We start from the raw sequence: 13,172 nt of genomic DNA on the forward strand, positions 1-13,172 counted from the left end.
AAATATTTTTACCAAATTTGAGTATAAAATAAATTTTCTTTTGAGGCTGAACAGAAAGTTGGAAGTCAGATGTGCCTTCATATATGCACTGGTGGAATACCTGGATGCGTTACTAGGTGCTTCAACCAGACCTCTTATTTATTTCTTTTTCTGATCTCAAGGTCATCACACTCTTCCAGATCTCCCATATTTTCCCATGCTGTGGAACTCTGATCAAAATGAAGGTGTTTAACAGTAAGTATTGTCAAAACGATCTGGTGGCTGAAGTCCTTCAGTGGGCTGGGGTCAAACACTGAGTCATTGTTCAACATACAACATTGTTTGTCCTCACTGTCACAGAACCAAGCTATAAGAATCAACACAGCTATCAGAAGCTTTGAAATGACAGTTCTGTGCTAAAAAGCAGTAATATTGCTTTCAAGAAAATAACAGACGTTTCCAATTTAATGTGCTTTTTCAAGAGATCGAAAATGTCATAGAGCAATTTTATCTACATATGTGTGCTAGGTACCTTAACTGAGGTTTGTTGTATTCTTTCTGTCTGAACATTTTTTGTCAGCTAACATGTATTTAAATTATCTAAATTCTTCCTACGAATAATTGCAATATATTAGAGTGAAGATGTGTCTGTCCAGATCTCATTTCTTGACTGTGGTCTGTAGCATAAGTTCAGTCAGAGAATCCAACAAGAAAAGCACATGATGAGAATGGCTTTCTCACCAGAATTCTGTCTGAGTTACAGGAGCTCCCTGGAAGTACTGTTCATTTTTAAAATCACAGTAATCTTTTATTTAATATTTTTGGAAGTCATTTTACCTATTTACCTGCTCCATTGCTTTGGAATATTTCAACAGAGTATCCCCACTTGATGAGAAGTTTCTTGAGGTGTTTCTTAGCCATACTGGGACCTATCTCAGAGAACTTCAGATCTCCCAATGATTTTTCGTCCTACAGACAGTTTCATTTCAATCATCCCACACACACACAGAGTTGCACATCAATAGATTATGAAACTTTGATATTTCTATACATTCTCAAGAAAAAATGATATTCAAAAGCCTCCCATTGATTTTTTGATAAATGGCTCATGCAGAAACTTGCTTGACAACGAACAGGAATGAATAAGCTTATTCCAATAAAATCACCACCATGTCTGATTACAATATTTTTCAATGGCCAGTCTTGTGCAGAGAAAGAGATCCCTACAGGGCGGTCGTTTGTCAGCCTGAGTCAAAGCCTTAATGTTACTCTGAAATAGCTTAGATGAAGTTGGGTATGAGTTTCTCTTTCTCGTTTCAGGGAAAAAAAAGAAGGAAAAAAAAAAAAAGAAAGCAAGAAAAAATACAGAGAATTACAGCACTTGAATGAATCAGGACACAGCTGCCATGTGAGTTCATGCAAGCTCCCAGTGCTGATATATTCATTTTTTTTCTGGTGGGCACTTGTCTGTGAAAAGAAATATATAAATTTTTTACATCTACATTTTCTTTAATTTTGCCAGAATCCGCTTGAGCAGATTTTGGTGTTCAGAGTGATGTTTGTTCATGCAAAAGCTACAATAATATACACTGTTTCTCCAGGAACTGATTTTACTCTCAGTTCTTGACATAATTATTTTTAACTAAATGATAATCCCTTTGTCTGAAGCATCTTCTGCTCTAAACAGAAGGTCCAATGGGATATAAAATTTAAATGGCATAATGCTACTTGCTGTATTCTGTGGTTGTCAGTCAAATCAGATTTTTTAGATACAGTTTGCATTGTCCTGTCATTGTTAACCATTTCAACAGCAGTGTGAATCTACTGTCATCAGCAAGTTCCCATTTTAGTGGCATTGGTTGCAGACTGAAGGAAAGCTTTTACTTCAGTTAGTTCAGCTAGTTTTAGCTGATACAGTCAAAAATATAAAGAACAGTAACAGCTACTATGTATTTATAGGAAAGCTTATAAAGGGAAGCATAAAATATTTTCTCTTAGTTTTTCCTTGCAATTCTGTAGTTTGATACATAACTGAAACTACAAATTTGTACTGTTAGTTGAGAAAAAGTTAGGACTAGTTTGAAGATGCTATGGATGTATGTTCTGCTGCTCTTCCAGCATGTCATTTTTCTTCCTAAAAATCTCAGTGAAAACTCTGGTTTCTAGGACCAATCACCTCTTTCTCTCTCTTCCTAGGGAGAGTAGATATTCAAAATCAAATAAAAAAAAATACAATTCCTAAATGAGACTCAGGTACTGGATTGGTGAACATTACTCTGTGTAGTTTTTAGATGGCATATGCCAGGAGAGAAATCCCAGGTGAACCCTTGGGTTCCCAGAGTCCTTCATGAGGAGATGTCTGGATTGAATACAAACAAGATGGACTACTGGACAGGGAGTCCATTTTGTGCTACCCAACAGTATATGATCATATCTGGGCTGAAACCTGATGGTTCTACAGATGTAGGCAGTGCTCAAAGAAGGACCCTCATGTAGGGCTCAGCACAGCTCATTTTCCTTCCACTTGTCCCATCCTTCCAACAGAGTAGATGGATGGCACCATGTATATAACCAGACACGTTTTAGAAAAAAAATAATGCCTCTGCACATTGTGAGAAGTAGGATCAGGAGAATGACATAAACTGATACATGAACATGTCTACATACACTCTAACATTTAACAAAAGGAATTTCTACTACACAATCAGCATCTCAGGTCCTTACATTTTAACAAAACTACCTGAATGAGAACCAGAGTGAGGGTGAGGCGCTCTGCCATAGGTCTGTTTTTTCCCTTCAGCTGAAGTCAATATGAACACACAAAAAGATTTTGGTGGAAAACAAAATGCACTTTAAACTACTAAAAGACAAAGTCAACAGTGTAGTGTTGTCAGCAACTGCGAGACCCCCCACGGGATGTGACGCGATAGGCCCTCTCCCTGCTCTATGATTGATGTGGGGCACGTGCCCTTAGGGGCGTAGACGAAGCACATAGGTTATATAAGCTAGAGTTCACGTGTAATAAACGCCATTTGCTGTTCATCATATTGGTGTGTGCGTGCAGTCATTTGGTCCTGGCCTGGTTTTAGGTCAGTACTGTAGGAGGCAATGCAACAGTGTAGTTGATAGCTTTCATGAGCAAATGCAAAGATACAAAGCATACTTATTAGTCAGCTGTACCTGGCCTGATTTTCAGCCTCAACTCTGCATGTTTTCCTGAGAGATGGCAGAATGGGTTAGTAGCTTGTTAGAGCTAGCACCAAGTTCCTCTTACGAGCCACATCCATCCAGCATCACCTCTCCTGAATTGGAGTCCCCGACTTTGGATGGAGTCTGTCTTTAATGAACTGTTAATGAACCAAGGCTGCTTACTAAGTATGAATATACCTCAGGGGGATTGCATATAACCCACAGTCTTGATTATTGTTCAATTAGCCTTCTGCTAATGTGGATGTTCTTAATCTAATATTTGCTGTTGATACACAGACATGATTTTGAAATATTAATTCATATTGGGTTGCCCAGTTAGTGTTATCACTTTTTGCATCAAAAGATGATGCATTAGTAGAATATAAATAGTGCTTAATACATACATTGATGAGTAAGAATTGAATCGTTGAACCTGTAAGACTTTATATAAGTAGCTTTGTTTTCACATCAGAACTATTTGTAGTAAAAATACTTCAGGGTGAAAAACTGGGGAACAACGAAGAGGAGTATAACACATCTTAGTTTTTAATTGAGAAAAATATAAAAAGGAAATGTTTTTTAAATGGATGAAAATCTTAAAATAGAAGCAAATCAGAACAGGCTTTTTCAGTGTTTTTAGTGAATCTAAAGGTAACAGCCTCAAATACTGTGTTTGAAAGAAAAATAATATTTTTCTGTTTTTGTGGTGTGTAACACTATTAATCACCTTGAGCTTTGTGCTACTTTCAATTAAAAATGTGGTTTCAAAATGGAAAGTCAAAAATGATGATTTAAAAAAAAAATTTTGACCATTGAATTTTGGAAAGTTCAAAAATCGGTATTTTATTTCATCATTATGTTGACATGTTTCAGATATATCTGATAGCAGAATTCATTGTAGATGTGAATGCTGGGAATCTCCTGTTCATTGGGCAGATTCTGTCCTGTCTCACGGCCTGGAAACACTCACTGCCCTAAGTGACAGATGGGACTGGACAAGATGCTCAGCATCCGTATTCTAATTGAGGTTAAGTGTTTGTTGCACCTTAAGAGTGTCCAACACAACCAACATTAAGTTTCTTCAGGATAATTAAAGACAAGTTGGGTTTTCAGTATTTCAAGCTTTAGAGCTTAAATTATGTGCAATTTTCATTTTGGGTCATTTGTTTAATCTTGCCCAAGGCAAGGAGTACTCTGAGTTTAATCTTTCCTACTTGGAATACGGGGAAGTTTTCTTTTGCCTTTACTACGGATATGTCCATTACTATCTGAGATTTTGACACAAAAGTAAGAGCTAGTAAGAGCTTAACTGAAAGCATCTTGTTTTCTTAGGGAACCTTAAATCCCCAAAGCCTCCCAGTTCCAGCATGTTTGTGTCTCATTCAGTAAGTTCTGGTGATAAGTGTGTGTTACCACTTGTTTGATACCTGCCTTCAAAATTTAGTGTTGGATCTCAGCAGAGCAATAAATAACCCACTTTTCCAAAAGAAATAAACAAATGTTTTATATTTCTTCCCTCAAATACTAAAATGCACAGAAATAGCTGATATTATCTACATTATCTACACATTCACCAACTTCAGAATTATTTATGCATTTTATAAATGAACTAATAGTTCTTAGACGCAGTGCAAGACTGTCCACCTTGAAAACTGGAGCTGTGTATGCACAGACTGCCTGCTGTGGCCAAGATGTTATTTAGTCTGTCAGCCACTGTCAGGAAGGATAACACTGTTTTGGAGACTTGGTTCTTTGTTGTGGGATAAATGCAGTGTTCTGTACAGCCTTTGGTAACACTAACATTATTTGAACCAATAATTTTAGACACCTGTGATGTAATGTTAATTGAGGACCGATTAACATTTCCTAATGCATCAGAGTATTGAGGGCATTTACCACTTACAGGTAGTCCACTAATTGTCATTGTCATTGTTTAAAATATGCCACAGGCTTAGTAGTGAGACCTCACTACTGAGGCTTTACAAGCTGATTTTTTTCTGAACTTTTCTTGGCTTGCCTGGAGCTTTGTATTTTCCTGGTTTAGTCACAGCAGTTATTTTTCTGAAGACCAGATAGCTATAATTAATTTTTTTTGTTTTTGCTTATCTTGGTGTAATACAACCACATTTTTAATGTAGGTAGCTATAGAAAGCCATTCTTCTGAAAAGAATATTTATAACTTACATATGGTATAGTGTATAGTAATACAGGCCTGCTATGCTATCAGTGCTCCTGAGCAATTGGGATATTCAGGATGTGGAGTAGAGAAACAATCATGGGATCAGAGTCAAGGCATAGGTCAGCACAGGAGCCCCGATAGCATATAAACAACTTGCCAATGGTCAGTTGAACAAATGAGGACCTGGACCTATATAAAAGTCAATTTTTAGAAAATTGAGGGGAACAAATAGCAAATATCTAGCACAGAAAAAAGGCCCCTAGAAATTTGGATGTGGACTTGAAGACCAGTGAGAAACAGGATGTAATGCACTGTAAGAAAATGTTTTAGAAATAACCCCCAAGTACATCCTAGTAGTAAGGAAGGACCTGGGATGATGACAATTTGCTGTAACCTTCACCAGACTGAAGTCATCACTGTCAAGACCCCAGGCAGCAGTGGAAGCATGAGCAAAACACCTAGGAAAGATTGTGGGAATGTGTATGTATTTTTAACTATCCTATTATCCGTGAGGAAATAATATTTTTGATATATTTTTTGCTAATGTCATATTTTATCTTTTTTTTTTCCCCTTTTCTCTTTCTGTAATAATCCAATCTTGACAGTAGCTTTCAGTACCAGAACAATGACACTTCCTTCATGAGTTGGTTAACATTTTACTTAGATTGAAAATAATTATTGATTTTATATACCACTGCATTCCTTTTTGAGTGTAACATGTCTGAGCTGTATCTATGAGCAGTAACATAAATCTAACTAGATTTTGTGCCCATTAAGTGGTCTGTTTTCACAGAAAGGTAAGTGGATCATACCCTACATCTGTGACAGACTTCAGATTTCTGTGATTTATAGTTACCACTAATTTTAAGGGTAGGTTGAATGGAAATAGAATGAAAACAATCAATTTACTTGTCATATAGACTCCATTTCTCTTACACATTTCTAGTCTTCCAGCATTTTAACAGCCGAGGCTGTTATGCCTGAGAGCACCAGTGTGGAGGGTAGTAGAAGCATTCGGCCTTGTCTTCTGCTCTGTGAAAAAAGCAGAAAACTGGGGAACTTGAGCCATGAATAAACAAGTTGTTGTGAAAGAACACAGTTCTTTCAAATGAAAATTGGCTTCAGTGGAAAATTGTGGCCATTTGAAAGAACACTGCAGGCCCTCCTGGTGAAAATGCATTTTCTGTGACCACACAGCCATCTCTGATGTGATGTTCTGCTTCTACAGCTTTCATGCAGGGTCTGTAGGGGTGTGCACAAGGTTGTGATCTGCTCATGGTCCAGCCTACCCCCCATTTCAGCTGTACTTCCTGGCTGGAGCTCAGGAATTACATTTTCTTCCTTTGGCTACATCTATCCTTTCACAGAAACGTGTGCTTTAAGCAAACAGCCGTTTCTGGGAATGGCCTAAGTAAAGTCATTTTGTGTAGGTAGCCTCCATTTTACTCAAAAAAGATACTGAAAAGATCATGTACTGCATTCTTTCTCTTTTTTTGCTTACCCCTCCCAGTTAATCAGCAACACAAAGAAAGACAGATTCAATTCAGCCCTGATTGGTGTGGATGGGATGCAGGGAATCCTTTGAAACAAAGACATGAATCATTCAGTAACAAAAAGTACAAGGAGCTGTAGATGCAAACTGTTTCCAGAAAGAACTGAAGAGTAAACACAACCCCCATCCCCCCCTCCCCCTTTTTTTTTCTTCTTGGATTTCATCATGACAAAGACATGAAACGATAATCAGATATTAATAATATTAACATTTGGAACAACAAGCTCAATAGAAGAAAAAGCTAAGCACAAAAAAGTTATCAACTAAAAACTGAAGAGCTGCATGCAGTTCATAGGAACTCTGTGCCTTAAGAGGAAAGATGGGACTGCAAACTCATCAGCCACAACCGGAATACATGGGGCTGTAACTCATAGCCTTAGGTCTTGTTTACTATGTCTGATATTCAGGTGTTTGTTGTTTTGCAATAGGCTATCTTTTGCCTGTAACTTCCTTATGTAGCTTGCTCTTTTATAAGCATTCACATAAACTCGTTACACATCAACAGTTTTGGGTTCTTTGTCAAGGTAGTGGGAGAGAGATCACTTTTTCTTCTCCATACAAGGCAGCTCTTTATCAAAGCTGTGAGATGCCTAAGAATGACCTTCGAGCTCAAACAACTCCTATACCACATTTTTGTGTCTCAAAGTTTCTTTCTTTGGGATTTTTGGAAAACACTAAATGGCAAAGCGGAATCCAAAGATGGTTTTTGAAGGTGAATTTGATGAGCCTCAGGACTTGAGAGTAAGAATGCTCCCCTAAGGGCAGTCAGGATTAGTGTCTGAATGGTAACAAATGATTGCCAGCTTTCTGCTCAGATTTAGGCTGATATTCACACATGAACAGTAGTGGAAAAGCATGTATTATGAAGTTAAGGCAATTCCTTTTTTTCAGATTACCTGTATGTTTGGATAAGATCTGATCACTTTAGTGTTTCTGGTTTGAGGCTAAGACTCCTCCTTGCCATTAGGAAATACAAGTGGACTTTTGGGAACAGAAACAGCCTAACACTAGGCTGGGGAAATACCTGATTAGATTTAAAGGCGGGAATGAGAAGCATTGGTGTGAGTAAATCAGTCTGTTTTGCTACATAGATTGCACCTAATGAAAAACAGAAGACTTGGGAATTACTTTCTACTTATCAACAAAATCATTTAGGAAATCTTAATCTATAGCAATAGACTTAAACAGATAGGCATCCAGTGGACACATGCACCAGACAAGTTCTGTCCAGTGTGAGCTGATGTCCTAGTAGTGAAAGGTGGTCATTCACAAAGCTAACTGCATTTTGGTATTACTGAAATGTTGTAGTAAGATACAGCTTTATTTGAAGAATAAGGCTTTGTAGGGCATTAAGTCCTCATTCTCCATAAACATAGACAATAATTCATTGGTAATAAGGTAAAAAAAGTATTGCAAAGTTCATGAGAACATTGTTCTTCACAACCTATAAACATGCTGGAAACAGCACAATAAATAAAACTAGCAAGAATAAAGACATCAAAATTTTCTAAGTAACACTAATAGGCAAGATGAGAGATCAGTGTTATATCAGAAAGATTTTTTTGTGGGAAAGGCCTGGCTTATCAGTGGAGGTAAGTTGCAGAACAAGATAGAAATACTCAATCACCTTTATTCTGATGATGAAACTTTCTTCCTGATCCCAGAAGTTCTTGAACAGTGTAATTCCAAGTGCAGACTGCAGCACAAGGATCAAATATGTGAAAAGTTGCCCAAACTGAGGAAGTGCAGCAGCCCAAAAAGACTCTTAATCTACATGTGGTCAGATATAATGAAAAATGCCTAGGATTTCTGAGTAAAAAAAGAGAACTATTCATAAGTCAAAGGTACTAAACAGAAATTTGAAAACACTTGAAAATTTTTTTAAAATATTTAATATTAGATACTCAAGGAATAATGTGTTCATACGAAAAATAGAGTGGCTTTTATTCTGTCACTTCCACACATTAATTCATCAAGCTCCATTTTAGTATGGTGTGTTTGCCTTTTTCTCGAATGTCCTGTAAAAAGTTTGTATCCAAACAATACTCCTCTGGTGTTTAGAAATCATATCGTAATTTGCAGTCTAGATCTATCTATGGTCAGTTTATACTGACCTTCTACCAGCACTTAGTGATTAATCATATCAACCTATTTCCTTTCACTCTTATTTTCTGGGTTTTGGATGCACTTCTGTTATTCACATAAGGAAAATTGTGTATTGCTGCTATCATTCTGGTAGTCCTTCTCTGTCCTGGCGCAACTCAGGTTAGCCTTATTTTTCACTAGAAGTGACTAGAATTAAAATTAATATTGAAAATGAGCCCTTCTGAATGGCCTGTCTTAGCTGAGAAGTGATAGTTTTCTAGGTCAGCACTCATGATATGGAGCAGTATGAAAAAACACACTGAACAGCAACGTCCTAGATATTTCCCGAAGTATTAAATCTTCCTGAAAGCTTGTTTAATTTATGAAGACGATATCAAGGACTGTTCAGAATTCATTCTTATAGTTAAATGTGATTTAGCTAATTGTGCTCCAGAAAGTTTTAATTTGCTCCAATTTGGAGAAAACAAACAACCAAACAAACAGATTTTGGATATTGTTTTTATAAACAAATAAACAAATGGACTGTGCTGGCCACAAATTTTTGTAGAAAACAAGAAGTTTTCTACAATGCTTCTTACTGTGTACTTTTTGGTCAGGATTTGCCTAGTCCTAAGTCTTTTGACCTTAATAGCCTACATATCGTTGAAAGTACGTTCACCAGAGATTCACTGTACATTCTTGAGGCACTTATTTTGCCCTTAAGAACCTTACATTCGTGTTGTTCTCTAAACAATAGTAGCCAACGACAGTGGATAAAAGTGGTCTAGTACATTCAGTGACACTTCACACTATGTGACATAAGGGCATTACATCCAACCATGTGTATTAGTTTTAAAAGGAAGAGAAAGCACTATCACCAAGAAGTAGTTCTCTTCCCAATCTACAGTTGGGAATTATTATAAGTTGATGTAATGCCATAGTGAAATCATATCTCAAGTATTCATTTCAACATCTTGAGGATGATTGCATCTTCTGTGGCACAGTGCCATCCTGTGGACCCCAAGGTTACCTGAGGAAAGCAGGCAGAGCAGGCAGTTTATCACGATAGGCAAAGTTATGCAATTCTTCATGTGAGACATTATACCAGATCTCATCTAGTAAGTTGATGACAGTTGAGTTGAATCAAATTCTTGGTTGACATATGTCCTTACTTCTTTACTACTAGCTCTATCAACATTAAATCGTAGAGTTGCCCAGGGGGCAATGATCTCTCTTCACATTCGCTTTCAGTAAGTCTCACAATTTATTTTACTTGCACACTTTAAGAAAGCAGCCTCTTGCAAATATTTTTGTTTAAAAAGCAAACCAAGCTGATCATGTGTTAGAAGTCCAGTTTTGATGGACAAATACATTTTTGATGGCATTTGATCAAAATTACTTTGAGTGCTTACATGTTAGCGGTCAGAACATTGATCACAGACACAGGAGAGGCGCAAGCCTTGCTATGACTCAGGGAGAGTTTTCAGTCACAATTCATCCCAAATTTGACCACTAGAAATTCACATCCTAAGGCAAATTCCATAATATTGTATTTCCCAACTTACTTAAACTTTCTAATCCTTTGATGATGTGAAATTGTTTGGCTTCTGAAAATGTCATCATGTTAAAATTATTTCATTCATCTCTAACAAAATTATCAAGTCCTTTAAAGTGGATATATTTCCTGTCCAACAGATAGTTGAGCACATTCTTTTCCCCAAATGGTTTGTTCTACATCCTTACTTCTACTTCTGTGGTAGGTCTGGAGCAAGAAATTCAGCAGGTCTTGGAAAGCCTTTAAAATAGCTCTCTGGAAGACAGAAAAACATGTATTGCCTTGGGAGTTCATTCAAGGGACTGAGTGGTATCAAACATGGGTTGAACGCTCTGTGACCCCAACTGGATAAAGACAGTTCATCTGATTTATGCATGTACAAATATAATGCTACTCAATGCAAAAGTTTCACTGGGTGTTGAATGAATGCTCTCTGGTGGCTGTTTATGAAGGCAGAGTGTTAAAAGTGGTAACATGATCAATAAAAAGGAAAAGGTCTGAAAGTAGCACTCAGTCTGAACAGTCGAAACTTTACAAAACATTGCCACTGAAATAAATATTTAGTGACTCTACTCTGAAGGTGCTATTCTTTTGACAGGATGAGTTTCATGCCTCATGGCACAAAAGTTATAATATTTCAGTCAGTAATCAAAGAATAATGCTATATTTTTTTGTGGCAAGTGTACAATGCTTCTTTTCCCTTGACATGGCAATGGCTGAATTGAATATTTCTATGTCCTACCTCCTCTTTCAATTTTGGGGGGCAAAAAGAAAACAAGAGGTAAAAAAAGAGTCCAGAAGGAGAACAGGAAGATGTGAAACAGAGCTAGAAAATACTTGTTAACTTCAGTGCAACAAAACTGAAGGTGGGGCCTATGTACACTATTACATGCCAATATTACATGATTTAATCTGAAGTTGAACCAAAAATCCTTAAGGTTAAAAATGCTATAGAGTTTATGCTTAAGATCACAGAAAACATGAGTCACAAGAATATATCTGGATTCCATAGGTGGAATCTCAACATACTCCAAAATGCTATGCTCTCCAGTAAACTCAAAGCCTGAGATACTAAAGATTCCAGTAGGAAAATGGACTGCTTATTTTCACAACTACACAATTACTGTGTCACTACATGATTTTACGTTTTGTAAAATCGTGTATTTTACTATGAACTCATTTCATACATTTATTTTTAGTCTAAATTTCATTCATTTTATCTAGTGCTTTCAGGTATGAGGTTTAAGTGTTGTAGAAGCTTGTAACAGTAGCAAATAACTAAGCAGGTTTCAGATGAGAAGCTGGAGATTTTGAGAGCTGAAGAGAATAAGAAAGATTTGGGCAAAGTACATGCTGATGTTTCTCTACAATGACACAACAAAAGAACAATTTCCTCCTAAAATGTCAGCTCAACGTCTTTTGGCTTCTGGAGTCCTCTGAGTGAATGGGGCTGCACACCTATCTTAGAGGGAGATTTTTCAGTTCAGCAAGTCCACATTTGCCAAGGCACAATTTTCTTTAACCAAAAGCTTCTTTTAATTATGAAGGACAGAGCTGTAAAGACGTATTTACTTGATAGAAAAAGATTGAATGAATAATTGGGATACTGCTGGTAAAAGGCTAGCAGGAACATCCCAGAAGAGATGGGGCATAGCAACAGAGACGTGTATACTGGTATGAACAAAGTGGTTTGACACCTACTAGTTCAAAGCAAGAATGTAATCTGTGAGAGCAAAGGAATGAAAAAGGGAAATCTGAGCATCTTTGGATTCCCCCAGAGTGATTAGCCATCTTCCCAGAGACAATGGGAGAAATACTCAAAATGTTCAAGAAACAGCAATCTCACAAACAAAATGCAAATCAAAGTGTAGCTTTTCTAAAATACGGCCTGCAAAAATACAGGAAATTTCTTTTTCTTCTAAGCTCAACATATTTCAGACACTTAAAAAAGAGATAAAAGAAATTTATATTCTACTGTTGTTTGGTACTTAGGAAGAGGTGGAAGAATATCTAAATACTGGCAGCATTTAAATAGCAATGTCAAAGGGCTTAAAAAAAACAATACCACAATTGAAAGACTGTAATTAAAACACCAAATAGAAAACTAATTTCTTAAGTGAGTAACTTCTGAAATACTTCTATTAATTGTGTCTCAGTCACAAGTTACCCCACTGATAATTAGAACCAAGATCCAAAATAGCTTTCCCTGATGCAGCAGTTTTACTGCTTTTCAGAAGAACTTTCAGCTTTTTCCAATCAGCAGAATTAGATTGAGGCCAACCTCAGGTGCACTATGCCATTATCTTTTCCTGTAACTAAAGACTGTTAATATTGTAGAAGCACTGAAGTTCACCTGGTCATAGTGGAGGTCCCCAGAGTATGTGGTAATGCAGTGAAGCTTTTAGTTAGTCAGTGAATTCAGTATGAGTCTTGTATGTAACCATTTTTCATTGATTTTATGTTTTATGGCTCAACTTTAATATATTTCAAGGAAGATTCAGAATTCCTTGAATTTTTTAGGGAACTATGCCAGTAGTGGAACCTGCTTTTTATCTGCTTTGGAAATGGAAGCTAAACAGAAGTGTTGATTTATTTGCTCTGTTTGTTAACTTGAGCACCCATATGAATTCAAA

The sequence above is a fragment of the Tetrao urogallus genome, assembly GCF_951394365.1.
Source record: "Tetrao urogallus genome assembly, chromosome: Z".
Lineage (NCBI taxonomy): Eukaryota > Metazoa > Chordata > Aves > Galliformes > Phasianidae > Tetrao > Tetrao urogallus.